This window comes from Anomalospiza imberbis, chromosome 1 (genome assembly GCF_031753505.1).
Source record: "Anomalospiza imberbis isolate Cuckoo-Finch-1a 21T00152 chromosome 1, ASM3175350v1, whole genome shotgun sequence".
Taxonomy (NCBI): domain Eukaryota; kingdom Metazoa; phylum Chordata; class Aves; order Passeriformes; family Viduidae; genus Anomalospiza; species Anomalospiza imberbis.
Genome location: NC_089681.1, coordinates 99,197,488 through 99,225,038, shown reverse-complemented (window position 1 = coordinate 99,225,038; position 27,551 = coordinate 99,197,488). Strand labels below are relative to the sequence as shown.

The 27,551-nt window shown below is 36.7% G+C and overlaps 1 long non-coding RNA gene across 2 annotated transcripts in view; it reads right to left on the bottom strand.

Annotated features, from left to right (window-relative positions):
• The window catches only part of LOC137480711 (uncharacterized), a 76,011-nt gene that overhangs the window by 47,876 nt on the left and 584 nt on the right, over positions 1–27,551 (bottom strand). Inside the window, exons 2-5 of one of the 2 annotated variants that reach the window (XR_011003052.1) lie at positions 25,894–27,049; positions 22,835–22,913; positions 20,016–20,140; positions 17,216–17,281 (exon numbers count right to left, since the gene is read on the bottom strand). This is a non-coding gene — a long non-coding RNA (uncharacterized lncRNA). Of the gene's footprint in view, positions 1–17,215; positions 17,282–20,015; positions 20,141–22,834; positions 22,914–24,235; positions 24,464–25,893; positions 27,050–27,551 lie in introns of those variants that run through there. The other variant, XR_011003057.1, reaches the window with a different exon arrangement.

The following is a 27,551-nucleotide window of genomic DNA, read 5'->3' as shown; positions in this document are numbered from 1 at the left end:
TTTTTCAAAATGCCTAGAGGAAACTTTTTGGTAACCATCTCTTGAAATTAAGACAACATCTCCTTGTGGAGGCTGGGAAAGAGAGAAAAGAATTAGCCCAGCTAGAAGAAAAGAATGAGGGTGATGAGATGAAAAATAGTGATTTTGATCTGGATTCAGTGCAGGATCAGAGATGGGAGGGAAATATGACTCTAAATCACCCATCTGCTCTCCTAATTCTGGTACAGAATGAAACTGTACCCAGTCTGCCCAGACACAACTCCTACACGCCTGGGTGAGAAAAGTGTGGAGCATATAGATGACTCCATTGGAATAACTCCATTTTCACTAGGAGAAATTCTGCCTTGTTAGGGCAGGTCTTGGTTCCCTGAGCAGCATATTGCAGGGGTTTTGTGTGAACAAAACAGGTACTTTTATGATCACAAATGGGAAGGAAGCAGGTCCATGGCACAATCTCTGTTAGAAACCCTTGATCTGAAGTCTGGGATATTATAAGTTGGCACCAAAATAGAAACACTCAAGTGATAGACGAACAGACAAACCGCAGGCTACCAGATAGGAAAAAATATGATACCCTAATGTGAGGCCCCACAGGCAGGAAAGAAGATCTGGACAATGTTACCAAAAGAGGGGAAAGAGAGAGACAGGCAGAGAAAGGAACCACAAATATATATGCACAATATTATGACCAAACCAAGAATGCTGTATGGTCATTTTATGTCTGTACCAAATGTATACTGATTACCTTAATTGCTTCTTTGATTCTGAAAACTTACTTATGTATCCATTTGTTTGCTTGTATATTAACTGCAATGCCTTGTCAGTCTCCTCCAAACCTAATGGATTGTTATTGATGGGAGAATAATTCTGTATGTAATAATTCTGTAGATAATAGTAATTCTGTAAATAATAAATGTGTTATTTACTATTGAACTTGTACTTGCTATTGTCTCCTCTCTTACTGTCATTTTAAAAAATGCCATCTCATCATTTTTCTGGTGCCATTATTATGGAGATTTAGCTTTCTATTAGGCTGTAGTAAAACTTGAAGTTGCTGATAGCACAATGTCATCAATTTCTCCCCTTCAAGATGAAATGCCCTGGTTTATGACCACCATGCAACACAAGGTGTTAACTTCATGCTTCATTCGATGTTATATTGGCAGCCTCCCAGAAAAGAGTTTATCTAAGTACTTGTATGGCACTGTGGTATCTGGTGTCTTCCAAAAATTCAGTCCTTATAAATATATGTGCTTATCCACAGCCTCTGTGTCTGCAATGGAGTAATATCACCCAAAATAGCCCCTTCCCTCATTCTGAGCTGCAGCTCTTCAAACCTGGCTGCTAAGATATCACTGCTGAAACACTTGGTGATGCCAGCCTAAGCACAGAAGGGCAAACTCCCTGTAATTCTCTACAGCACTTGTAGGCAAACCAAGAAGGGAAGCTGGGAAGCTGGCTTATGGAAACGTATGCTAGGAAGTTAAAACAATGCTGAGTGAAAGTAAGGTGGTGAAATACCAGGTACTTCTGATGATGAACCCCACATGTGCTGTCTCTGCTCAGCTACAGAATTTTAAGGATGAATACAGCACAGAAAAATGCTAACTAAGAGCACAGACAGTAAGAATATTGACCAAAGATTGTGAAAGTACAAGTCAACACTGGAACTATCCTTTTCAACATCTGCTCAGCATCAGTACAGTTATCAACAGTGGGGAGGCTGAATACATTCCTTCAGAAGCCTATCTTTACTCAGTAACTTACAATTACAGACCAAAGTCAGTGGTGATGTAACATTCAAGAAAGAGAGCAGAGATGGAAATCTTACCTTACCAGGTCGATTAAAACTGACAAGAAGGATCTCCCCTTAGTCACAGCTTCTACCACAGAAGTTCTGCAAAGACCATGCTGATCTTCCCATAAAACATGAGATGGTTTATACAAAATTTCATTCAGAAAAAACACTGAAAATAATATTTTTCAGTCATCGTAATTTTTTACTTATTTCTCAGACAAATTAAAAAATTATTTTATCTGGAATCTGGAACCTTGTGGTTAAAATACTCATAACAGGGTTCATGGTTTTTCACACAACAGAGAAATGCACAGAAGAATTATATCTGAATTTTACAATGGCAAGTAGTGGCAAGCAAGATTCTGCTATATGATCTGTGCCACTTTGTTTATATTACACCAGAACAAGACAATCTGCAAACTTCAGATGTAGGGAGACTGCCTGACCTCTCCAGACAAGATTCCAGGCCAGAGGTAGCCAACTAAAATATTCTGTGACAATATCGTGGTAGCTCATTCGAAACATCATCGCTTCTTCACACATCAGTTTGCTGCTTTGTACTTTATAAACTTCAAGCCAAGTTTGAGAACAGTGAGAGCCTTTTAATACCTTTTTGAACAACCACTAGTTTAAATAAAAGCAAAGTGCATAGTACATGCCATAGAAAGAACACATACTACTTCCAAAGCATGCAGCAGTAAAGATTCCGTATAAATGGGGAGTACTATCGAGGCCTGTGACAATACTGATGGAGATACAGGAATGTGCACCCAGATGATGTGGCTGTCCTTTGGCATGCTTATACCAGCTGAATGGAGCCAGCCTGGAAATATTTCCACAAGACTAAGAGTATCAAAGCTACCACATTAGCCATGCTTCTGTGCAGACATGAGAGAGTTATTATCATTGTTATGAGTGATGAAGCATAGCAAGCTGACTATCAGCAAAGCCTTGCTCTGTGCCACACAACCACCACAAGGAAATCCACCTACAGAAGGTCATTACAGGGTCCTCTGTTAGGGGCAAGATCCATGGGTAGCAAATTAATCTACTGGATTGTGCATGAGGAAAAGTGCATGTAGTCCACTGCTTGTCCACCTGGCTGGTCACCCTTATTCACCCATGACACTATCATTCTCAACTTCTCTATTAATAAACTTCTGGTAGAAACTGAAACTTCACTCAGTAGCTTCACTGCTCTCACAACCTCAAACATCTCTTTTGGAAAAAAAAAAGACAGAGCTTTGATCTCTGAAAAGGTCATTATATTTTATAGCTTTAAACATGACATGCAACCTAGAAATGAATCTTTGAACAGGCTTTTGGTACATGTTACACACAGCTGTCATTTATTATTGTTAATAAAAGTTTATTAGTAATGTTTCACAATCATATCCTTGTAAACAAAAAGGAACAAATCCATGCTGTTTGGCTTGGGTTGTTTTGGTTTGTTTTTCCCATCAAAAAATTGAAATTATTCAAAAAGTTGCATTAATTTTTGAGTTCTATAGTGTAGAATGTATTTTAAAATCATATGAGGTTTTCAGTAGCAGTTAGCACACATGTAATGAAGGAGTCTGGAATAACTTTGAATTTCACTATGTGCTACTGACGCAGACTCACACAGGGAACAAAATCTGTAATGGATAAAAAACTTTAATTTCACAAACCTGGCCCCCATCTTCCAAGACATTCCTTAGCAACCAAACAGTAAACAGTAAATTAAACAGACTTTCAATGATCACCCATTTATTTTTTGCTATTGATTACACCACATTTTTCAAGGTGGAAAGGATGTGGTTTTCTCTTAACTCTCTCTCTTTTGATTAACCTCAGTATGATATCTCTACAATAGAAGCACGATTAATTCACTTCAAGATGTTAATATTATAGCATTGTTATAACTTTCTCCATTTGCTGCTAAATCTCAACTTTTGCACAGATTCCCATATTCAATGGCTATTCTAGGAGGCACTGAACCTCTTGGAATAACTCAGAATGTTATCACAGGATGAGACCCCAACAAATGTTGAGATGTATTCCCAACTGTGGCATAGACACTAACTGGTATCTGAAGCAGACAACTAACTTCTCTGACTTTATGTGGCTGTGTAGATTTTAAATTGGTGATTAGCTTCAAACAAGGGAAGAATTTTGCCTCCAGCCAGCAAGAGGCGGGGTTTCTCTTTTTTAAAATGATCAATAGAATCAAAATTTATTTTTAATTAATAATTTATCTGATTAACATGTTATTTCCTTCTGCAAGAAGTATGATGAGAAAAAAATTCAGTAACTCAAATTCACCCAACAAAGGTGCTTGCAACTTTTAAGTGCAGATGATTATCTTCTACCAGTACAGTGTATAAATATATAGTGTGTATTGTATTAGTCACTTGTCCTTAGCACCAAGTCAAAATACCCACTTCCACTATATGTTCTCTCATGTGCAGATTCAACTGCTCAGTCAAATATTCATGAGAACCATGACCTTGCCAAAAAGGGGAAAGAAGCAAACTCAAAGTCTGGCCAAAGAAAATTAATAGAATCTTTCAAAAGGCAGGATTCCTCCCACCCTCCCTTCCATGTTCACACAGTTTCATCTGTTAACTAATGCTGATAAAGCAAGCAGAAATTTAAAAGCCTCACCACATTAAGAGATGAGCACAAATCAAAGCTCTGGAAGGGAGTGACCTAAAATTCTCTAATGGTTTGAATTCAAATCTATTTGGCAGCATGAACCCATCTTTGATTTAATGGCGAAATAACAAATATTTGTCTGGGAGAAAATGAATAAGCTGCTTCCCGAACATAGACCAGAATCCCTGTGAGACTTTCGACCACACAGTCTTGTTCTTCCTTAATGGACTCCAGTAATTTGTGAAACTACATTTTATCTCATAAGTAAAATATAAAGAAGGATGCTTCCAACACACTGAAGTATGATAAGTTTTTGAGTTTAGTTTGGTTTTTTTCTTTTCTTGCAATATAAATTTTTCTTGGCATCATATACATAAATCACCTATTTGGTTGAGGAAGACAACATTTTCAAGATACTCTCAATGCACCAATTAATCTTAGGGGGCCTATTGTCACTCATCTTTTTATCACATCGGAGTTCTTAATTAAAAATTATTCCAGCTACAGGTTAATAGCCTTTCCTCCTCATGTCAAATGTAACCTTATAACACTACTTTGTAGTTTCCTACAGTTGTTTTTTAAAAATAAATAAGCATATATTGGAGGAATCTGATTTTAAGGGGACCTGAATGTCTAAGGAAAAAAGTTTGACATCCCTTTAATCAAAATCCCATATCCTCTATATTTTCAAGGTATCAATATCTAATATATTCTTCATGAATACCAGGATGATGGATAAAAGGTGTTCTCATTATATCAGCATAACATACTGATTTCAGTATGGACTGCTTGTGATTGGTGTTGAAAAAACTCACTGATGATATAGTAAAGAAATTAGCAGAAATCACACAAAATACACTAACATTTATCTAGATTGAAGCATTTGCTTAGCTTTATATCTTGTCTTGTGGTAATGATCAGTTTTGTTTTCTATACAGCATTTTTATTTTCTGTTTTATGTCAGTTAGCACTGGATTGTTGGGTGGTTCCTCTCCTGCCCTCCCCCCCTCCTTTATTCACAAGTTTAATATTTTAGTTTTTCCACATGCTGCTTAGTTATTGAGTTTAGCTGATTTACGATTCTGTTTTTGTTGTTTGTTTGTATAATTCTGTTGGGGTGTAAATAACTGTTGGTTTTCATTTGTTCTTTAAATTTGTTGTTTCCATGGTAACTCTGTAGTGCATTTTTTCCTGAGGTTTGAAGGATGCTTTTGGGCTTTGCTGTGATGGTCTGGTAATCTTCATCAGACTGCAACGTCTTTACATTTTTCTTCATGTTTGGACCATCTTAGTTTCTTAACTCTTTGCTGCTTACACAGAGTAAGCCTTTTCTAGAGTACAGCATTTTCTATACTGGCATTTAAATGAAAGTGAAGGTACATGAGATATGAAATTCACACAGCAAAATCAGACACATTATTTAAATGTAGTCTACACACGGGTGTAAGGCAATCTATTCCTTCTCAGTCTAGACCTTATTAAGAAGGACTCCTGTTTGGTGTGTAGAACTACATATAATGGTCCCTGTGCATGTTGGGCCTAACTTGTCTTTTAGTGTCCCAGCCCTTTTACAATGCACAAGTGGAAGAAGGACAACTTAAAACACAACCTGCAACCCTGAAAGGAATTTCTCAAGATATTAAAAAAAATGATACAGGTAGGAGTGGTAACGCTGATCACTTGTACAAAGCTCTCCACACAGAACAAGGGACTGAATTTCCTGACCACTGCTGCACTCTGCACCATTTACAGCAATGGACAGTGAGGTTCTGAGATTGCTCTGGTTTCTACTCAGAACTAAGTACATCTGAAGACAGCCCCAGACTTCAGAGTGATCTAAAAGTGCCTCAGAGCTACTCCTGTCCCTTCTATTTCCTGTCCGGGACTGAATTTCCTGACCACTGCTGCACTCTGCTCCATTTACAGCAATGGACAGTGAGGTTCTGAGATTGCTCTGGTTTCTACTCAGAACTAAGTACATCTGAAGACAGCCCCAGACTTCAGAGTGATCTAAAAGTGCCTCAGAGCTACTCCTGTCCCTTCTATTTCCTGTCCACATACAGATATGTTAAAGTAGAACATCAGACTTGCTGTGTAATGGTGACCTGAAACAAGAGTAAGCACTCTGCCACAGAGCTCCCATCCGAGTAATGAAAACAGTGGGACTTGTTGTCCATATTTTGAAGCTGTGATTTGAAAATGAATTTGCTAATTTTGTTAAAAGCTCAGAATGCCTAGCTATGCAAAAGCTGCAGATACACCTTGCAGAAACTGTATCAGGTAGGAAAAAGGCACAGTACTGATCGATTCTGATTACATGCAACATACCCATATTCTGGTATCTCAGTGCCAGAGAGGAGCAATTATTCAGCATGTTATGATAAACACAAAAAATGGAGCTGTGCTGAGCTAAATAGTAAAACCTAACTCATTTTTTCTGACTATTGTAATCCCATGCATTTAGAAAATCCAGATTATTTTTCTCTTTTCTTTCCTATGAAATTCAACTTTTTACTGCCATACTAAAGTTTTCAAGTCACTTGTCCCCAGTGTTCCTATGGCTTCTCTTCTTCTATAATGTTTACCCTTTAAACAGCCTTATAGAATAAGCAATTCTTGATATGACTATTAAAAACAAAAAAAGTTATAAATTACTCATATGCTATGCTAGCATTCTAAATTCTGTAAGATTTTTCTGTAGTTGTCAAAATAGCCTCTAAAAATAGTACTAATTGAAAGTTTTACATTTTACTTTGTAAGGGCAGCTCTGTCACCATAATTCTTGCATTCATTTCTGCTAAAGAAAATGTACAAAAGCAAACAATCTGAGTTCTCAATGCAGACTTTTGTTTTAAGAATGTGCAAAATTTGATCAGGCTAATGGTATTTATGACTGTATGGCAGAAGTTCAGAGCTTTCTGCACTCATGGTAATGAGAGAACATTTGAATTCCTGGGGAAGTATGCAAACCACTTGCTAAAAAGGCCATTATGGAAATATTTAATAATAGGAACAATGATGTGCATCATCTTTTTTTTCAAAGTGGCAGGACATAAGCAGCTTTGAGATTTGATTCAGGCCATCTGCAGACTCAGGTAAACTTCAATCACTTAGCACTGTTCATAGTCAGGAGGTAATATTTATAACCCAAGAAACTACAGGTGGATTTAAGAAATTTAAATTAAGGAAGTCTTCAATCATTGTGTATCAGCTTTGGAATAAAAAGGAAAACATCTAGAAATTACTCTACTAGGGAATAAGCCCTTTTTTTTTTTTTTTTTTTTGTGCATGTGGCTTGGTAAATTGAGCATTGATCACTTTAGATTAGTCCTATTCTTTATACCTAATCTTTTCTTTGGAAATGGATTATGGTAACATAATTGGTTTATAAAAGCTCTTCTGGAATGATGTGTAAATTCTGGACACTATTTAGAACATTTTGGAGGAATACTAACAAATTTAATGGAGAATGATAACCTCATCAAAATTTTTTGTAGTTTGTTTTCTCAAACATCCCACAGTAACAGCAATTCTGTGTTATGGCCAACAGAGCAAAGAATTATAATTATGGCCAGTAAATTATATAGGATTTTGGATGAGATAATTCTATTGGTTTTCCATAGTAAAACACTGATTTCATTCTTACTACTATTCTGTAGGATGTTTCCAGAGGGAAAATTTGAGCTAAAGCAGAATCTCTACTATCTTCCTCTTGGCCTCTAGCTACTACAACCCATAACAATTATAAACTGATAAATCACTTGAATGGTTATGACATCCTCCATTGACTACCAGGGCAGTGGTACATACACAAATACTGCTGCCAACATTAAGTAACTGTCAACTGAATTACCTAAATGATTTAGGCTCAGCTAAGATTTAATGGCATTTTTTTTTCTCTCAAAAAGGGATGATGGCTATACCTCCTATATTCAGATCTTGTTGCCCTTTTAAATTCCAATTACTGAGTTTTCTGAATTCACAAGGCATTTTGCCCATGCTGACAGAGCAGAATATTGGAGCTGATTCCTGCCATGTAGACCTAAGCGAAGGAAAAGGTATGCCAAGTTTGTAAACCCGAATTCCCACTAATGTGTGGACAAGAAAAAGTTTCACATGGCACAGGTACACAAGTGTGCTTTATTCCACATATTTTTACATTCTAGAAAGTTATAAATAATTGCCAGTCTTTGGATGTATTATTTTTTGTGTCCTCATTTCCACCCATAAAAAAAAAAATTAAAAATATAAAAATATTGACAGTGCTCCAGTAACTGATAGGCAGTCTGAGTGGGATAAGTGTATTTGTTTAACTAGCAGCCTTTGCCCCAAAGAGAAATTATCACTTATGCCAATACAGTTGCAATAATATTTGTAGAGGCTCACTAAAATATCTGGAGTTTGGTTATAGTTTTTTCTCTTTAGGAAGGGTGAAAAGGCAAAATTATGTAGGCTGGGAATGCAGAGATGGTCAGGATGAGCAGGAGTACTTGCTAAACTTGGACAAACTAAGAAGATGATTGTTTGCTTCCTGACAAAGATGGTGTCAATTCTGTTTGCCAATATGCACTGCAGCTATATGTAACCACTAAAAAAAACCACACAGACATTCAAGATCTGCCACTTTTGGAACAGGGACTAGGAAAACTGTATAATCCCAGAGTAAAAAACCACACAGCAGATGGTCTCTTTTTGCTCATCTCCTGCTCTCTCTCCCCCCAAAGTGATGCTGACAGTATCTGCTGAGCAGACTGCCAAGGACAACCACATCACTCCATTTAGGCCACCTTTTTGGCACACCAGTCTTGTTTTAATTTTGCATTTTCTGTTGTCTCAGTCTAACTGTGCTAAGACCGTGAGTTTAACTATATATAGGAACCCTAACACAGTTATTACAGCTGTTAAACGACATTGTAGGTAAAAAACGGAAAGCTGAAACACAGAGAGGAGCAGATGGAGGAAAAAAACAAATGTTAATACTCCATGAAGAAAGATAAATAAAGCAGAGAATTTCATTTTTGGAAGGCATTTTTTAATAACGTCATTATCATACAGGTTGGCTCAAGAAGTATAACTTCATAATAAAAGAATGCAGAATGGACTTTGAAGTATCTGATTTTCCATGCTGACTAGGAGAAGCAAGCCTGCTTTTGACTGAAAGTTCACTCAATGGCTATATTCAAAGTGGTATCACTGTTCTTTTCTGTACTGCCTGTACATTATAGGCAATGGCTCATTAACAAACGTTATTATCACTAGATGAGTCCAGTTTTTGCCTTCCAGTAAGACATGGAAATCACATTTGACTATATATCAAGAAGCAAACCGAAAGAGACCTATATGTTGGGAATACCAGCATATCTTATTCTTTAGATGCCAAAATATAAATATTTGCTTAGAAATACAGTCATGCAGCCAATTATCCTTTGTCCTGATGACAAAGTAAGTCTTAGTTTGATAGCAAAGAGACCTCTCTACCTCAAAATCACATAAAGTAGTAATTTGAGAATGCATTTTTCTATGTCACACACAGTATAAATATGTATTTCTCTCCTGTCCCAAAGTTACTTTCATTTAAGTGTTAAAATTTTATGCAGAATAAGTATATTTGTCTTACAAATTATGCCCTGATGTCCATATGATTTATGCACCTCAGAGGGGTGCTGAGGTGTCTAAAGAAACCAGGGAGAGGACAGTATTTAAACTCTAAAAGGTTTCTGCATAATCTAAAATATATTCATTTGAATCATTATATTTATATCCCTCTTATGATTAGGGCTATATTATGAAACTGCTGCCCCTTAATGAATTCTGAAATAAACTTGCTGAAAAATACTGAAACTGTACAATTTTCAGTGACATTTACCACAGAGCTATATTCAACTTCACCTTTAGCAAAGAATACTTAGTACACTTTCATTTATAAGTAGCAGATTAGCCCCTCTCTCCTCCCCAAACTGCCCATCTTATCCTGTTCCTGTAATATATCTCTCCCAGTCCCAGAGATTCTGCTCTCACAGGAAACAAACCAAAATGCATACCACACAGAAACAGAATAAACAAAAGACAAGTCCACAAGAGAAAGCTGCTAGGACACTGGATAAAATATTTTCCCATGAATCTAAAAAGATAACAGGCACTTACTTATATGTCTCCTTTCATCCTTGAAAGCCTTAAAGTTAATTCATGGTTTCATAACGACAATAAAGTAACCATGCAGAGATTAAAATCAGGGCCTATTTTTATTTGGATATCAACAGTATGAATCCCACCCAGGTCTTTCTAAAAGCAGCCTTGGCTGACGCTCCAAAATGCTTCCTCAAGTTCATCTTCAGCCAAATAAGAAGTGGTCTGGAAAGGATTCATCCTTTTAGTGTACACAGAAGATCCTCGTCTTGGATCTATAAACCAAGTCTTTAAATTCCATTGTAATTACTTTGCAGTCATAAATAGAGCACACTATTTGTGGCATCCCAGCTGGCTTTTTAGACAAGGTGAACATATCTTAAAACAGAACATTCAAGAAAAAATGGAGACAGAGACAGAGACATGGCTGTGATAATATATGAATGCTCAAAAAGAAAACAAGAAAGAAAGGAAACGAAAGAAAAAAAAATGAAAATAAACTTGTTTTTATTTTTAATATAAAGTAATAGCCAGAAATGATTTTCTTTATTGAAGACCATTTTCTCAGAAGCTGGATTCCCACCTGGAGTTTTGCTTTCAAGTAAGACAGAGATGGTGAAAATGAAAGTTCTTTCATAACAAAGTCATTTAAATCACTTAACTCTTGAGACATGATGACTTAATAACAGTCTTACACAAATAACTGAACTCTTCACTCTGAATTTAACAATCAAACCAAAACACTACTTTCCCCAAGAGATACATTTTTGTAGAGACAGTCATGGAAATTCAAGACCATGGCTAGGGTTAATGCTTGTTAAAGATTTCCCCAAAGATTACAAGTCATTCATAGTGCCTCTGATATCTATAAATGCCTAGCTTCCATGGATGTACATGGAATGGCCACAAGTTCCTCCATTTTAAGCTGGGATAAAATAATTTCCATACAGTTTGTCTGCCAGGGGTTTCCTGCGACCCACAACATTTGCTGGCTCTTATGTGGGACAGTAAATGACATGACCATGAGTGAGACAGCCAACAGTGCAGATTTCTCTTTATGAACTTAGTATAAAATAGACATTCAAATAGCCCTTTTAACATGCCAAAGTATTGCACTAATTTTTAAAGCATTAAAGAAATATTGCATAGAAGTTTCATATACTCAGCAGTAAGACATCAGTGAAAAACATGGATTATTAAAGCATACAGCCATTTTTGGTAGTATCATCCAATTCAGTACCTAGTGTCCAACACTGGTCTTAAGGACATGTTGAGGAAAGAGTAACTACTAAGTAAAGAAATAGATATCACTACTGCCTGCAGTGGTAATCTCTTACAAAAAATACATCAGCTATCTCTGCACTGCTGCTATGTATCATTTCAATAGTAGACTACAAATGAAGAGTGGTTTTTTAAGAACTGAGTTTTTAGTACAGAAAAATGCCATCAAACTTGTAGAATTGGTAGAATATATTCTGGGTAGTGGTAAAAAAAGAAATGGGGGAATTGTCTGAATGGATCTTACAGGCATACAAGATAGCAATATGTATTGCCTATAGAAACATCAGCCGCACAAGAAGACTGAAAGGATTGGAACTCTAGGAAGCAAAGTAAAACAGCAAAGAAATTATGATTTTTAAGCTAAAAAAAAGCCCATAAACCAACCAACCAAACACAAAACAAAACCAACCCCAAACCCCTTGCAAAGGGCAAGCTAGCAATCTGCTTCCCATATCCACAGTGACAAGAAGTGACAAGCTTAACAGCAGAAGTTTTTTAAACATTAGCAGAAAATACCCAAGAGTAAGTGTAGTGCAGCTAGCTCTGTAATAGGTTGCCTGGGGGCCTTAAAGAATATTGGTAAAGCTTTGGAACAGGTTAGACAAACATCTGTCAGCATTAGCTCATGCTGCCTTGGGGCAGGGTGATGAACTAGATGCTCTCTCGTGCTCCCTTTTAACCCTAAAATTATATCATGATTAGGAAAAAGCCACACAATTCCATGGTAGTAACCAGAGAGCATCTTAGTTCACTGGGAAACCAAGAACAGTGATTAAAAAAAAAAGCAGTAGTCTACCACTGAATGAAGATGATAATTTTTTAATAATGCTGAAAAACAAAAGTTTCAACACATATTTATATTCTCCAATCTCAAAGAAAAAATATCTGCTTTTGTTAAGTTTTCAGGTTTCTAGTTCATGCAAATAAACTAAGTTCCTCAGGGAGAAAGAGAGAGAGAGAGTCATCCTCTAAACCTCATTTTCTTGTGAACGGAGGCTGAAAGCTAAGAGATGAAAAAGGATTTTTTTAAGGTGTGGAACACCTATAAGGAGGGGGCCATGCTACACCTAATGAGACAGATTTTTAAGCACAGATCTTCACTGTATGAGTGTCTCCTGTGCAGAGATCACACCATGAACTGCATGAGAGCTGTAACCAGAAGCTGTACAACCCCTTTGTCATGGCACAAGAAGCAGGTATTTCACTGCAGAAACTGCACTGCATGAGCTAACCAGGAGGGAGACTGTGAATGCGTCATCCTGCACCTGGTGTGCATACCAGCCTAAATCAGTGCTGGCTTAGGATTCCCTTGGCTCTCAGCTCTACTGAGGTAAGGAAAAAAAGTGATGGAAAGAGGCTTACATCAGATTTGCTATTCCCAGCTAAATATTTTTTTACCTTGTTATACATGTTCAATTTCAGGTCATCATTAAGCAGTATTTGAGTTAAAAAATAACTAGACTAAGTCCTGTGCAATACTAAGACTTAAATTCCCCTTAATTTTTATTTTCTTCTTTTCTGGACTAGTTCCACCCAAGGAAAGCCAAGGGTATAAAAGTGTGATGACTCACCTGATACATGGCAGAGATGTGATTTAAACTTCCCGTATTCTAGACACTTACTTCTCTTGTTGCACCATCCACCTTTCTATTCAAATAGCCGTTTCTCTCAAATCAAAACTTTTAATGCCCTCCCAGAAAGCAGAAACATTTTCCAGTTTAGCATCCTTTCAAATGTATGCTTCTGTTAAGAGTAGCTTTGAAAAATCAGCATTATTAAGTCAGATTCATACCTAAATATTTTTGTCACATTACACAAAATTTCTTGTTTGGTTCCCTCTTTATGCAGCATAAAAATAACACCTGTGAGGAGATGTGTTTTGAAGTCTTTCACAAGTGCTGGAATAGACTAGCAGCCTTGCTGCCCCTCTTCTACACAGTAGCCCTCTAAGAATGCCCTGCCAACTTTCAAAGACATTCCATGGCAGGTGCTAATGAAAAGCAGCAAAGCCTACTTTTGCTCTTCATCCTCCAGGAAGAAGAGAACTTACAATGAGTGAGAGAGACAGAAAACTCGTGCTAACCCAAAGGAAAGACAGAGAGCTCAAGAGAAACACAGAAATGTGATTTTCAGACTTTTTTGCTTTGTCTTCTCTCCAGTTCTCCCCCTCCAAGTTTATTGCTTGTAAAACTGCATTAAGAGAATGCATCTGAAGATTTCAGATTAATTAATGTAAATTTGGATTAGCCCAGAACTCCTGCAAATCTACCCTAAAGAATTCCCAAATAACTTCTCTTCCTTCTCATTCCCCTCTAGGACAGCACCACTGCTTCTCAGGAGAAATACAGGAAGTGGTTAACTCAGGACAAATGCTTGCTGACACCCTGTGCCATTCCAGAATCAGCAGACTAAAACTATGTTAGATAAAAAGCTTATTTTAGATCTATATAATCAAACAGTTCATATTTACGAATGCTACCTATGCATTAATAACACTACTTAGGGCATACAGTTGCTCTTTAAATTTGTTTTTATTGTATTTTTCAAAAGTATTTTAAAAGGCTGCTATCTATGTGAAAAATACAGCACCAGCAGCGGGGCTCCAGCACTGAATCAGACTTGCTAGAGGAATAAAGACCTATAGAAGACAAGGGGCATGCTCCTGAAATGCAGGTAGCCTTCACAAAATGTCATCACATTAACGCTCCACCCACTGCTTAGAGCAGTGATGTGAACACAAACAAGAGAGGTTTGTCTCACGCCTATGCTAAGACCTTCCTAAACTGAAAACACAGCTGGTTATAGTGTGCAACTTTCACCAACTGACAAGGCTGGCATCCCTCAATGCAACAGAGAAATTTAATGAGGTTTCAATATGTCACACTAATAGAGATAAATCAGAGCTACTACAACTGTCAATGACGTTATCCTAATAACTTCTCACCCTAGACATATAAATGGCTCCTGAAGAACATGACTTATCTAAGCACTAAGCTGAATAGGGTTTAAATAGCATAATTAAGGATAATATGAATCTATTCATGTTAAATATACTGAAATACTTCAGATAGTAGAATAAATACAGTCTAATCTCTGGGGAAGGATTAGTGTGATAAAGATGACTACAGTTCCACTGCTTAATTTTGTTGTGTAGATGCTCCCTGTAGACATTGCAGAGAAATAATTTTTCTAAAATAGAAAATTAAGTTCTCTTTCAAAGGCAGGTAAATCCAAAGCTTAAGAAAACAAGATCATATTCAACCTTGTGAAAATGGAAGGCTAAAACCTCCAAATGTAAAATGGTATTGAATAGCATTCACACTCATCCAATTTAATGAAGTTTTGGATTCTTGATGTCAACTGTAGTGCCTTGGGTAGTAATGCACAACCTATGCACTGAATTACAAAACTATAATTTCTGTAATGTGTTTAATGTAGGTAAATAATTGTAGCTTTTTGAATCATGTAAATTAAAAACACAGTAACACAAACACTTGCTTACACTGGTAAGCAAAGTCATGTGTTCTAAAACGTGGCTCAAAAGCCATCACAATAAGGATATATAAATTGATATATTAAGATTTTTGAAATTTATTCAAGTCAGGTCAGAGTATTTTGGTAATAGTTCTGAGAAAACAAGATTTCTCATTTCAAGTAATACCAAGTAGTAAACTAAATCATCTCTGAGACATAGCATGAGAAAAATCACCAGATGGTAAGCTGACAAGCTTTTTAAAGAAATTTTGGATAAATATAGCCCAAGCAAATTAACTTTCATTGTATTTACCATACCTCGCAGATATGGCCCTACTTACATCAAAGTTGATAAAAAGATAAACTTATCTTAGAAATGACCAAAGAGGTACTGGGTAGTGATAAACATATGCAACATACAACTGGAATTGGATTAATACTGAAATTAATGCTGAAATACTGGATTGATGCTGAAAATACAAACAAATCCTAAATAAATTCATTCAGGTGTGTAATTTAAAAAGTAAGAAATTTTAGTTTCTACAAAGATATGACTAAAACATTTACAATGGTGTTAAAAATTCCTCTGCCTGGGTTACTGATTCTCCCTAACTGACCCTGAAATTATGTACTCAATCAAATCATATCTGAAGCATATAGGAATGCAGAAATACCAAGATTCAGTGAGAAATTTATATAATTTTTTGCTTTACCTCGAAGCAGTACTCTATATTGGTTATACTGAGACTTCCAAAACCAAATTAATTTCCCAAGAATAGAGGAAAAGACTGAACCTGGACAAACACCAAGCTGTAAAATTTTAGTTCAGCAGTCTTTATTTCTGAGAAATCATTCATTGAACTTGAAAAGCTTTTATGAAACTTTAACTTCAGACAGCCACTGTCATAATATTGTAGCTACTCTATGCTAAGTTTTAAACATACTGTGTTGTGTGAAAAATATGAATAGTTTACATCTCATTAGGGGAAAATATAATCCTGACTTAAGTCTTAAAGCTGAATGAAGACAAGAGCAAATAAGCCCAAATGATGGGATATGTATAGAGTTTACATTGGTTATGAAAATGACATTGAGAATAGTAGTCATACTCTGCTCTACCAAAGAATTGCTAAAATGTAATTAACATGACCCATTTCATATATCTTACTCCACTTTAGGAACTAAAGAAAATGTGGATAGTTAGCAGTGACAACAAATATTAATACTCTATTTTTATACAAACTATGCATATTGCAATGTAGTCAAACTGAACAATTAAATATTGTTTTCAATATCCATTTACAGATCTGACAGATTCTTCTTACATTATACTCACTCTACATGGTATTTCATCTATAATATACATTGCATGCAGCATATACAAGGATAGAAAAACATTCTCCATCATTCTGGCTTTTTTTTTTTTTTCAGAGAGCAATACAATACAACTGGTAGAGAGATTACCAGAAATTCTGTCCTTTTTTTTTTTTTTTTTTTTTTCCTGCATCTTTGGTATTGTTATGAGGTCACCGGAAACACTGCAGTAGTGAATATAAATAGGACTTCATTAGGTGACTGCTGCATTGTGGTCATTACTTGGGAATGGTTCTGGATTATCATCTTATTTTTATTGGCTTTAACTTAAAGATACCTTCTTCAGTTGGTGGAAAAATAATGCTCCTTCTTTAGTTCTAACAAGAGCAGCCTAAGGCAGGAATGCTCTAAAGAAACCCAAGCTTTTGTAAAATGATGTCATATGCCAACTGTGCCAGGCAAATGTTTAGTAATAGCTAAAGCATTCTATAATTAAAACAAGTCCCTTGTTAAAAGAGGCTGAAAGTGATCAAAGCTCTTTTGTCTGTTCAGACACTCCATAGATGTGAAAAGAGTTTTGCTTACAGTGAGGATGGTGCTGTGGTTTCTTTCTCCATTGTAAGTAGCAACAGAGTGCATCCTGAACTATCTCTATTTGCAAACAAACTAATAAAAATAATACAGCAAAATGAGTGAAACAAAAGGGGCATTCAGCATAAAATAGACAGGTATTTCTTACCTCTGTACGACACAGAGTAAAGCCTTAAATATCTGAAACTATTATTTAATAGTTGCAAGGCAATAAAGCAGAGATATTTCAACAGTACTGCCAACAAATTGTCCACTCAAGCTGAAGGGATCATTTGATACCAGTAGTGATTTAATTCTGAATGTTGTCCGTGACTATTCTTTTACACTATCGTGTTTCTAAAACATTTTCTGTTTACCAAGAAAGAGTGTATGTGAGAAAATATTTTGAAAATAAAGTATTTCATTGATTGAAACACATACTTCAGCTTGCCTCTGACCTTGTTTCTGCTCTATGCCTGAATTTGTCTTAAAGGTTATACATAAATAGCTATTCAAATGCACCTTAGAAACTGAGGAAACAAAATTTTTCATCTAAATACACCTTAGTACAATTTTTATATGCCACACTTGTTCTTTCTTCTTTGACTTGCAGAGGTACAAATAAAACAGGAGGCAGACATTTGTAATACTAATCCCGGCCATATTTGCAAGATATAAGCAGGAAATTTTAAACTGAAGCCTTTTCTCCTAACATTTCCTTTATACTCTTAAGCAACAAAAAATCAAACATAACTGTACCCACAGCATTCACCACACTTTTTAAAACGTTCCTGACCCAGAGTGGCAGAGGAAAAGGGTGCCCATCAACATTAAAAGGGAAGTTGCACACACTCAAGTTTGGAATAATAATTTGAAAGAAGCTGGGTAATGCTAAATTCTGTCCTGGGTATTCACCTCTGTGGAACTAAAGCTTTATCATAAGAAGACATGAACACAATCCTACTTCTTTCCACCACACAGTATCAGGACAAAAATAATCTGAATCAACCTTTTGACCAAGTGAGGACACTGCTCACACTCAGCAATATGTTCAATATGCAAGAACTTAATTCCTTGCAAAATTTGATACACTTGTTCCAAACTCTTGCCACTGTTCCCATCAAATGCTCAATGAAAATTCAATACTAAGTTAATGTAAACTCTGTATTTCCAATACACAACTTTAGCTGTAACCAATTGTGGTGTTCCATTCTTTTCCCTGGGCCCCTGGGCAGCCCCGGTGCCTGGAGTGGCACCGCCTCTCTCTGGGACTTGGGTTTCACCGCTTGTCCCGGACGCGGCTTCCTTCTGCAGTCTGGGCAGGGCTGGCCGTGGTTTCTACCGCCATGAGCGAGGGGCTTTGGCAAAGAAGCGAAGGAATTGTCTAATTCACCCATGAGGGAGGCTGAAAGTCTTTTAAAGGCCGCAGGGAGCTGCGGCGAAGAGGTCGCGACCTGCCTCCAGTGCCCGCATGGGGGAATGTGGCCCTGAGTTTCGGGAAGTGCAGGATTTTATCAGGGGTGAGGCAAGGAGAGCAGAAGTCCTCCTGCCCAATGGGGACAGGCACTGTGGCGATGACGAGGACCACGGTGACCAACGGGGACGCTACAGGGGCGGACCCCGGGCTCTGGGGCGAACGGGGCTGCAGGATCGGGATGACAGACACCGAAGACTCCGGACGGGATGGGGAGTGGTTACAGGAGTGACGGGCTGAAGCTCCAGCAGTGAGAGACGTGGAGCGAACTGCCTTGGGGGAGGGGAGACACATGGGGGGTGCACGGGGGTACACAGAGCTCGGCTAGCTAACACAGATTAGAACCCCTAATCTACACCCAAACCCGGGATGCCACAACCAATTAATATCATAAGGCACTTTTCACAACAAAACATAATAGACTTAATTTCAGATGCAAAATCTCAGTTCCTGTTCACTTTGAAGAACAATGTAAAGCATGAGATGCTATGTAAAATTTTGAGTTGACTTCTGCAGTAAAGCTAAAACAAGTGTTTTGTTATAATTTTAAAAGACTTTAGTCATGTTCTCCCTAAGGGAATCTAAACAACTGATTCATGAATTGTGAACAAGAATTTCCCAGATTAAGAAAAGTTACAAACTGATCTACTTATGGTCCATCTGAAAAATGTAAACCATTCAAAGTAAGACCCACAATGTAGATCTTCAGGGTCTGGGTTTTTTTTTTTACCTATCTTAACTCTATACCCTTTCTCACAGCAAATTACCTGCAATCACATATAACTTCATTTCTCCATTCAAAACCATTATTTTTTTCCAATAATCAATGCTACATAAATAGACCATAGTCTTACAAATACCTTTTTATCTCATCTCCTAGCCTATATTCTACTTTGGGAAAAAAAACCAACCAACTAACTGAACCACAGACAAGAAAAACATCAGACCATGTTATACAGACAAGTCTTCTGAAAACAGGCCATTGAGGGTGTTTCTAGACATACCATATTTTTCCAGATGTTTTGTGCCCACTAATGCAATTTACTTTTGGAAGGAATTTGACCTGTCTCTAAAATGCTTCTTCACTAAAGGCAAGTATAATGATATCTGACTTCCTGGAGCTGTTTCAAAATGGTTTTGTATTAGGTTTTTTCCTATTTTTTTTTTTTTTTCAAAGCAGAATTAATGCTCATTCCTTGTAGCTCTTAAAAAGGTCTAACTTCTAGACAGGAAATATTAAACACCCCCATCAGTAGATTACTAAACTCTTAAGTAGTTTCTTTGCAGTTCCTAATGTGGTGTCACGTTATTGAGCTAGGCTTTATTTCTGTGATCTCTTACATTCATTACGTGGATGAGATGGGGCATGCAGCTTCTCAGTTGTTTTCCTGTTGCACTGCAATGTTTTAAATGGAAAGAATGATCTCAAGGACTTGGTAGCTGTGCATCTTAAACAGGTTGGATTTCTGATGGAGAAAAGTAGGTCTCTACCTAGTGGTTTCAGTTCTGATTTTTAGCTTCTATAATAACAGCCTCACCCAATGATCTTTTAGAAAACCTGGAAATAATCCCAGTAAGATTACTATAAATCAATACTTTTCATAGTTTGATGTGTGAGGTTTTAACAATGGTATTCTCCGAAGGTTATAGCAAAGTAAATGTGTAGTCAGAAACATGCCAAATAAGCTGCACAATGGAAATATTACATCAAAGTGCTTTATAAAGAAGCAAATGAAGCATCTTACGCTTTCCATGGGAGGTGTTCCAGGGAACCATGATTTCAGAGAATAAAACTTCCAGAGATATTAAAATAAATAAATAAATAAAGGCAAGCTGGATTTTATTTCTGGATAGCATAGGAGAAAACAAAAGGGGAATGTTTCTTATCAAAGCACAGGGTGGAGCTTGCCTAAATCTTAAAGATCCAATAAAGACTTTCAGGCAGGGAAAGTACATCCCTGTAACCTCTACCAGTTTAGAATTTCTAAATGTCACTCCTATAGAGATCGTATGAAGATACCAATCATTGTCCTACTCACAAGAAATCCAGCAAGAGCCCTTCTTCTCTTTTGTCTAAACCATGAAACAATTAGAAATTAATTAAAAGCAGTTTATTTACCCATTAAAATTGATAACAAGAAATATTAATACCTAGGGCAGGCTGGCAATGTTAAAAAATGACAAATGAAAGCCTTCCAGTGGGGCTCCAAGTTCCTGCATTCTTTTTAAATGCCTGCATATTTGCCAGCTCCCTACCAAAAATATCATGATGATACAATGGAAAGTTGATACAATAATAATAATAATAAAGCATTCAAAAATGCCTTTGGGAAATTACTTCAGTACTGATGAATGAAATCCATAAATAAATGTTAATCCCGTTACACAACACAGTGAATTCCCAGCAATGCTGCATTTGGTGCCGAAGAAGAAACAATCCAATCATTATCAAGAACTACTGTAATTCAGGATAAGTAAAAAAGCTCCAGGCTAACGTGTTATACTGTAATAACTTAATTCAGTATGCCACTCCAGTTAGTTACCAGCTAAATTTATAGACAAACCACTACTTCAAGGTGTCCACAAATTATTGTCTTCTTACAGTAATGGAAATCTCATCTATTCCCAAAAACAGAGAAAAGGCAGTACCTTTTCCCCTTAGGAAAAATCTGCAAAGGTTAAAACATATTTATTCTGGCACATGTATCTGTTCTCAGAGGGTAATGAAACACCTTCCTCTGAAAGGCTCATTTGAACAAATATACTTCCTCTGGTCAAACTCAATCAGAAGAAGAACGCAGTTTTAAGGCTACAACTTGATCTCAGATCAGTCAAAATATGTTCAGCTTTCTAGTAATAGCAGACTCTGTGATACTGTGAATGTACTAACATTTATAGTTTACCAAATTACTTCCACAGTTCCTTACATGTTATGTGTCCACTGAATCCAGTTGCCCCTGCTTAGGGGCTAACTTGGCTTGCCAAGTTAGAGATTACAGCAGTGTATATATAATGATATATTTGTCTAAGAGCAATTTTCACAAGAAATATAAAACCTATTTGAAATTTATTTTCTCCTGCTCTCCAGAAACCTACATAAAGATACAGGAAGGACAAGTTATTGCTACATCTGCCAGTAGAGTATAAAACCTACATACTGCTAAGTCTTTCATGGTCAGTGTCCTTCATCCCCCACCACAATTTTTGTGTTTATTCCTAAAATACTTGTAGTAGTGAGTAGACTCAAACATCCATTGATCTTACAGTGATAAAGAATGCACAACTTCCACATGGAAGTTGTTGTGAAAGCACAAACTAGTATTTTAATTTCCTGGGCACTGTGTTGGTCTGCCTCTGCATTTCTGCTAACCAAAGAAATATTTTGATGTGCATGGCTCACCAGCAGTTTAACCACAGTGTTTTAACCCAGTGTGGCAGGTACAGTCTTGCTCTCTAGACCTGGCCTGGTGCAAGGCTCAATGGAATACTTGATCCATGAGGCTGGGTCCCAGAAACTTCAATATACAAGTAATAAATAGCAATAAATAACAATGGATTATCTGAAACATCAGCTCACATCAGTATCTACTGACATTTCTACATTTTTCACTACCAGTAGAGCTGAAATTGAGACAGTAATTGTGGGAAATTTTAGGAAATTATGTCAAACATAGACAAGATAATAGTGTCTGTCGCCCTTTTTTTTTTATTTTAAACAGCGTTGTAGGGTCCCATTTTTATTGTCTATCAATGACTTCCAGATTGTTTACTCAGTTCACAAATAAAATTATTTTGAGAGCAAGCAGTTAGAAAAAGTCACGGAAAACTGGAAAAGTACCAGAGGATTTCTTTAAAATGTAAGTAGTATCAAACTTCAAAATACAAAACTGAAGTATTCCTGACAATTCAATAAATTGATAAAAATAATCCAAAACACTATGACAATTCCCATTGTCTTGTAAAACAATAAGCAGCCACCCAAGAAGCAAGCCAAAATAGTTTGTTTTGTAGCTGTATAATCTTTTGTTCTATCATTTAAATTGATGGACCATCCACAGCCAAGTTATTTAAGAGGATGAAAGAAATTACTTCAGAAATTTCAAACTCTAATTTATGCTACTTACACTTGTGTCTTTACTGAAGATCAAATGGTGTCTTACCAGAGCTACACGTAGGGCAGATTTTATGATAAGCTTTGCACTGATGTTCATTCAAATATGTTAAAGACTCACCTTTAACCTGCATTGAAACAAAGCTTGAGTTATGATACAAGCAAAGAAACACAAGGAAACACAATTTTCTTTTCAATTGCACTGATGTGGTAGTCTCTGTCATGTAAATTAACCTGCTCTTTTAGCCAAGGATCAAAGCAAGGGGTAACAAAAATTTGTTTTGCCTGCAACATGTCCAGAATTCATGATTTGGAGCAAGGAACACAATGTGGACTTTGGAACACAAAATGTAGAATGGATAATAGAGCATTACTCACAGCCTGGCAAGGAGGGCTCTCAGTTGGCATTCTTTATCACTCTTTTTATAAGTGACACAATATTCTTCCAGTGTCCTGGATTGTGGAAACATTCATGAGTCAATATGGAGTATTTTTGCTTGTGACTTCTAACCAGAACCTCTGACAGATGTTCAAGTGCTATGATAGAAGCTGTGTTTGCTATAGGTTAACCTTAATTTTTCTAAGAGGTTCAGAAATACAGGTGGCATCCCATTAACTTGCCTTCAAAAGAGGTATAAAGGGTCAATATGTTAGGAACAAGTCACTCTTTATTAGGAATTGGTAGCAATCATTAAGTCATCAGAGCATATAATGCTGCGGTATCCAAATATTTATTTCCCATAATGAACTTTTAAATTTCAAATTACTGTAATAAAGCAACACTATTGTTCAAACAGTACAATATTATTAAAAAAAAAATTCTGACACATTCCTATCTTCCCTTTCTGGAACCAGTTTCTTCTTTCCTTGCACTTTCTTTAGACTTATACAGCTTTGGAACAGCTGCCTCCAGCACTAACAGAAATTAATGCCAAAACTAAAAATACCTATATTGAAAAGCACAAGACTAACAGATATCTTAGTCTAGTGCCCAGAGGCTATCCCACATTTACATTTGAAAATACTAGTATATGCCTTCTCATGATATTGCTTGTTTGGAAAGCAATGTAGCTGGCAATGTTTTTTCCACAGGCCTTTAAAGAAAAATTAAAACCCATAAGCTAATAGGAAATACTAAAAAAGTCATGCTATAAATGCAAGTGGTATTTTGTCATCCACCTTTATTCAGAATGGGTTGTTTCATGCTTCACCATTTTAGGAATATAGGATAGAGAGACATTGCATAAAAGTCTTTGAATTATGACGTGCTTGATGAAAAAACTAATATTTAATTGATACACAGGTTGTTAGGCTTTTAAAACTAATTAATCTTACAATATTTATATTAAAAAATATAAATAAAAGTCTTTGAATTATGACATGCTTGATGAAAAAACTAATATTTAATTGATACACAGGTTGTTAGGCTTTTAAAACTAATTAATCTTACAATATTTGGCATTTCTTTGATCATCTTTGCAATGAAACATCAACAGAAGACAGAGCACAGAAGCTGCTTTTTCACCCCTGCAGTTTGGAAAACAGTAATCACTGCAAGCCAAAAGGCATGGAAAAGGATCATGAATAGAGTCAGGAATCTTTCTTCCATTTTCAAAAAGTCTTATATAGGACTGACTGTGAACATGAGTAAAGTCAACAGAAAGCTATGACATAAAACCTGAAATTGCACAGTATATCTCACTTTCAATATTATGCCAATGTTATCCTTAGGAAGAAATGTTTATAAGGAAAAAGAGAAGAAAAAAAAAGTCATTCCATATGAACAGAAGGACATTGAGTGCACAATGTGAAAGAACCCAGTGGCTGATGGGACAAGAGGTTACTACTACTGCAAGTAGAAAAATGTCCCCATCAGACTTTCAGTCTGATTTCTGCATGGTTTGATCTGTTCTACTCAGAGAAGAAAGCAAACCATGTCGAAATGAGTTTTTACAGAAAATATATTTAACTTTATGTTTTCCCTAAAGCATGACAGAGACCCTTTATTTGCAAGGGGAAGGCAGTGTATCACAGAATCAGACAAATAAACTAGATTTTATCCAGGAAGTAGATTCCTTTTCATATGAAGTCATCAAAACAATGTGAAAGACAATAGAAATACTTAAACACCTTAAGACGAATGAATGCTCAGGAATTTTATTGTAGTGGGACCAGAAATAGGACAACATGACCCTGAAAATCATAACAGGCTTAAAGTGACGTAGAACAAATACATAAATTAAGCCCCACATTTTCAGAGATGGGGACATTAAAAAAACCCTCTGGAACTATGTTGCATCTGGAGACAAAAAGGCTTCTGAGAGACTGGGGTAATTTGTTGACATTACATAAATTCTTTGAGTAACTGCTCAAAAATCCAGGGACTAAATGGCAAAAACAGATATACATTTCCCAGGAAAAGTTGTGAAAAAATTATGATCAGCCAGAATGCCAACATTGGGCATCGCATCTTATGACTGACAAAACTCCACAGTATGTAAACAAGCCCTCATCTCAAAAATCCAGAGACAGACCTCAAAGCAGGCAAGGAGTGTGTACCAAAACTTTATTAAACCAGTGGGAATACTGGGATGCAAGGTGCAACACCCATAGGGCTTACTCAGATAAAAAAAAAAAAAAAAAAAAAAGACAATCCCACACCAAAAACTCTTGAGCAGTCTCAGCAGTAGGCAAGCTAATAGAAGCACTTAGTACACTCAGGGGCACAATACAGGAATACAGTATTTTTTGTAGATGAGATAATTACTAGAAAACAACAAGGCAGGAATGACTGGATTTAGGAAACAGCTGCATCTGATTTACATGAGACCTTGTCAGTGCCTTATCTTGAAGGCATATTAAAATTCTATAGTTGGCACAGCAATCTACTAAGAAAAAGTTCCTTTATTATAAATTAAAAAAAAAAAAACTATATAGGTAGCAAAAAGACAGTAACACACAGGAAAAGATTTTTAAAAACAAACCCAACTGAACAAAAAACTAAACAAAAACAAATCCCAAACAAAAAAACAAACAAACCCAAACATCTTAGCAGACATTTTCAATCCAGAAGCTGATGCAATGGAAGAATCCCTCTGTAGTACCTACCTTGTCTCTTACCTCAATTTGAGCTCCCCAAACCACACTTCTTTCAGGTTTCCTGGTTGAGCTTTTTGGAAGAAAAACCTCCCATACTAAAAGAGACCAGTGGTTCATACACCCGGTTATCCCCTCTTCAACTGTGGGCAGTCCCAGCTTAGTAAGAGGTGCAGCAAAGTCTACTCAGTAGGTGACCATAGGAAGAGCTGCCCCAACATGAAAAGTTTCCTCCTGACCTCAGAGAGTAAAGGCTGGTTTATCCTCTAAACACAACAGATTAGAGTGATAAGGATCACTTTCAAAACTTTTTTTCTAATTTATCATTGCAACTTTTTATACTTTTGCAAGGCACATAAATAGCTCATGGCTTTTGGATCCTCATCCTTTAAACGTACAGATGTTCCAAGAAGTGGATTTTGGGGGAGTTTTGTGCGTGGTTTTGGATTGGAGGTTGTTTGGTTTGGTTTGATCTGGATTTTTAGTTTCTTCAGTTGTTTGGGGTTTTTTTCCTATTTGGCTGTTTAATGGCTTTTTTTTTTCCAAGCCATGGTGCCTCCTAAATTGCTGCAATTTTTTGCCCAAGTAGGGAGACATCCAGTCTGCTTTCAAAGGAGCAAGCTGGGATACTCAGAGCAGTTCACCTACTTCAGCAAAGGCCACAGCTGTCCTATTCTGAGAAACCCATACCCAGCTATCTTCCCTGGTTGTTTCCGACTGAGAGACATGGGAGGGAAAATTCACTGTTGTTGATAAGCTGCCAGTTTATCACCACTAAAGTGTTCCAGTTCTTGTTTTAAGCTAACTTAGGTATTTCAACATTTACATTACAGCATAGATATATCTTTCATAACTTCTGGACATTTTTTCATATGAACTCTTGCTTAATTCTTTTGTCTCTACATAAAAATAAAAGCTGGAAAATAAGTATAATACTTCTAGGGTATTTCTAATGGTAGCTTTTTAGTGGGATAAACACTAATCACTTCATTTTTTTTGTTATTTGACTTAATCATTTGCAGATTCAAAAATAACATTTTGTTTTCCATAGTGGGGCTATGTGGCTTTTCTGTGCTTCTAATGGAAGGAAGCATGTTTTTAAAGGCTTTTTGTAAGTCCTAATGGAGTTTGTTAACATATACGTTTCGCTGTATCCTGTCCTGTCCCCCTATTAGCCACTTATATATCTTATGCTCTTCAATATGGAGCATAGTAGGTATCTTAAGGAACTTCAGAACTTCATTGTGCAAATGCCTTGGATTATTATCATTAAGGTCAAAGCAGTTTCTTCTCCACACCTTAAATAGCATAGATCATTAGCAAAGACTCTTTGGTCCCCAAAACCTGACACTGCATAAGGCAGCATTGTACATAGCCATGGGCACAGCTCTCTTTATCATGGCTATAAAGACAGAACCCTTTGATCAATTTTATAAAAATATTAAAATGTGTAATATTTTCTTCACCACAACAAGCACCACCTAAGTGTAAATCCATATACTTAGCACTGCTAGCCTGGCTCTACACCGAAAGAGTGTTTTAATACATACACAGAATTTCTAAGGCTCCGCAGAACTCTGTGCACCCGCCCACCCGGAACCTTGCTGCCGTGCTGCAGGTCGGCAGGAGCAGCACACTCCCAGAGAACGCCGCGGGCCCAGCTGCGGGCA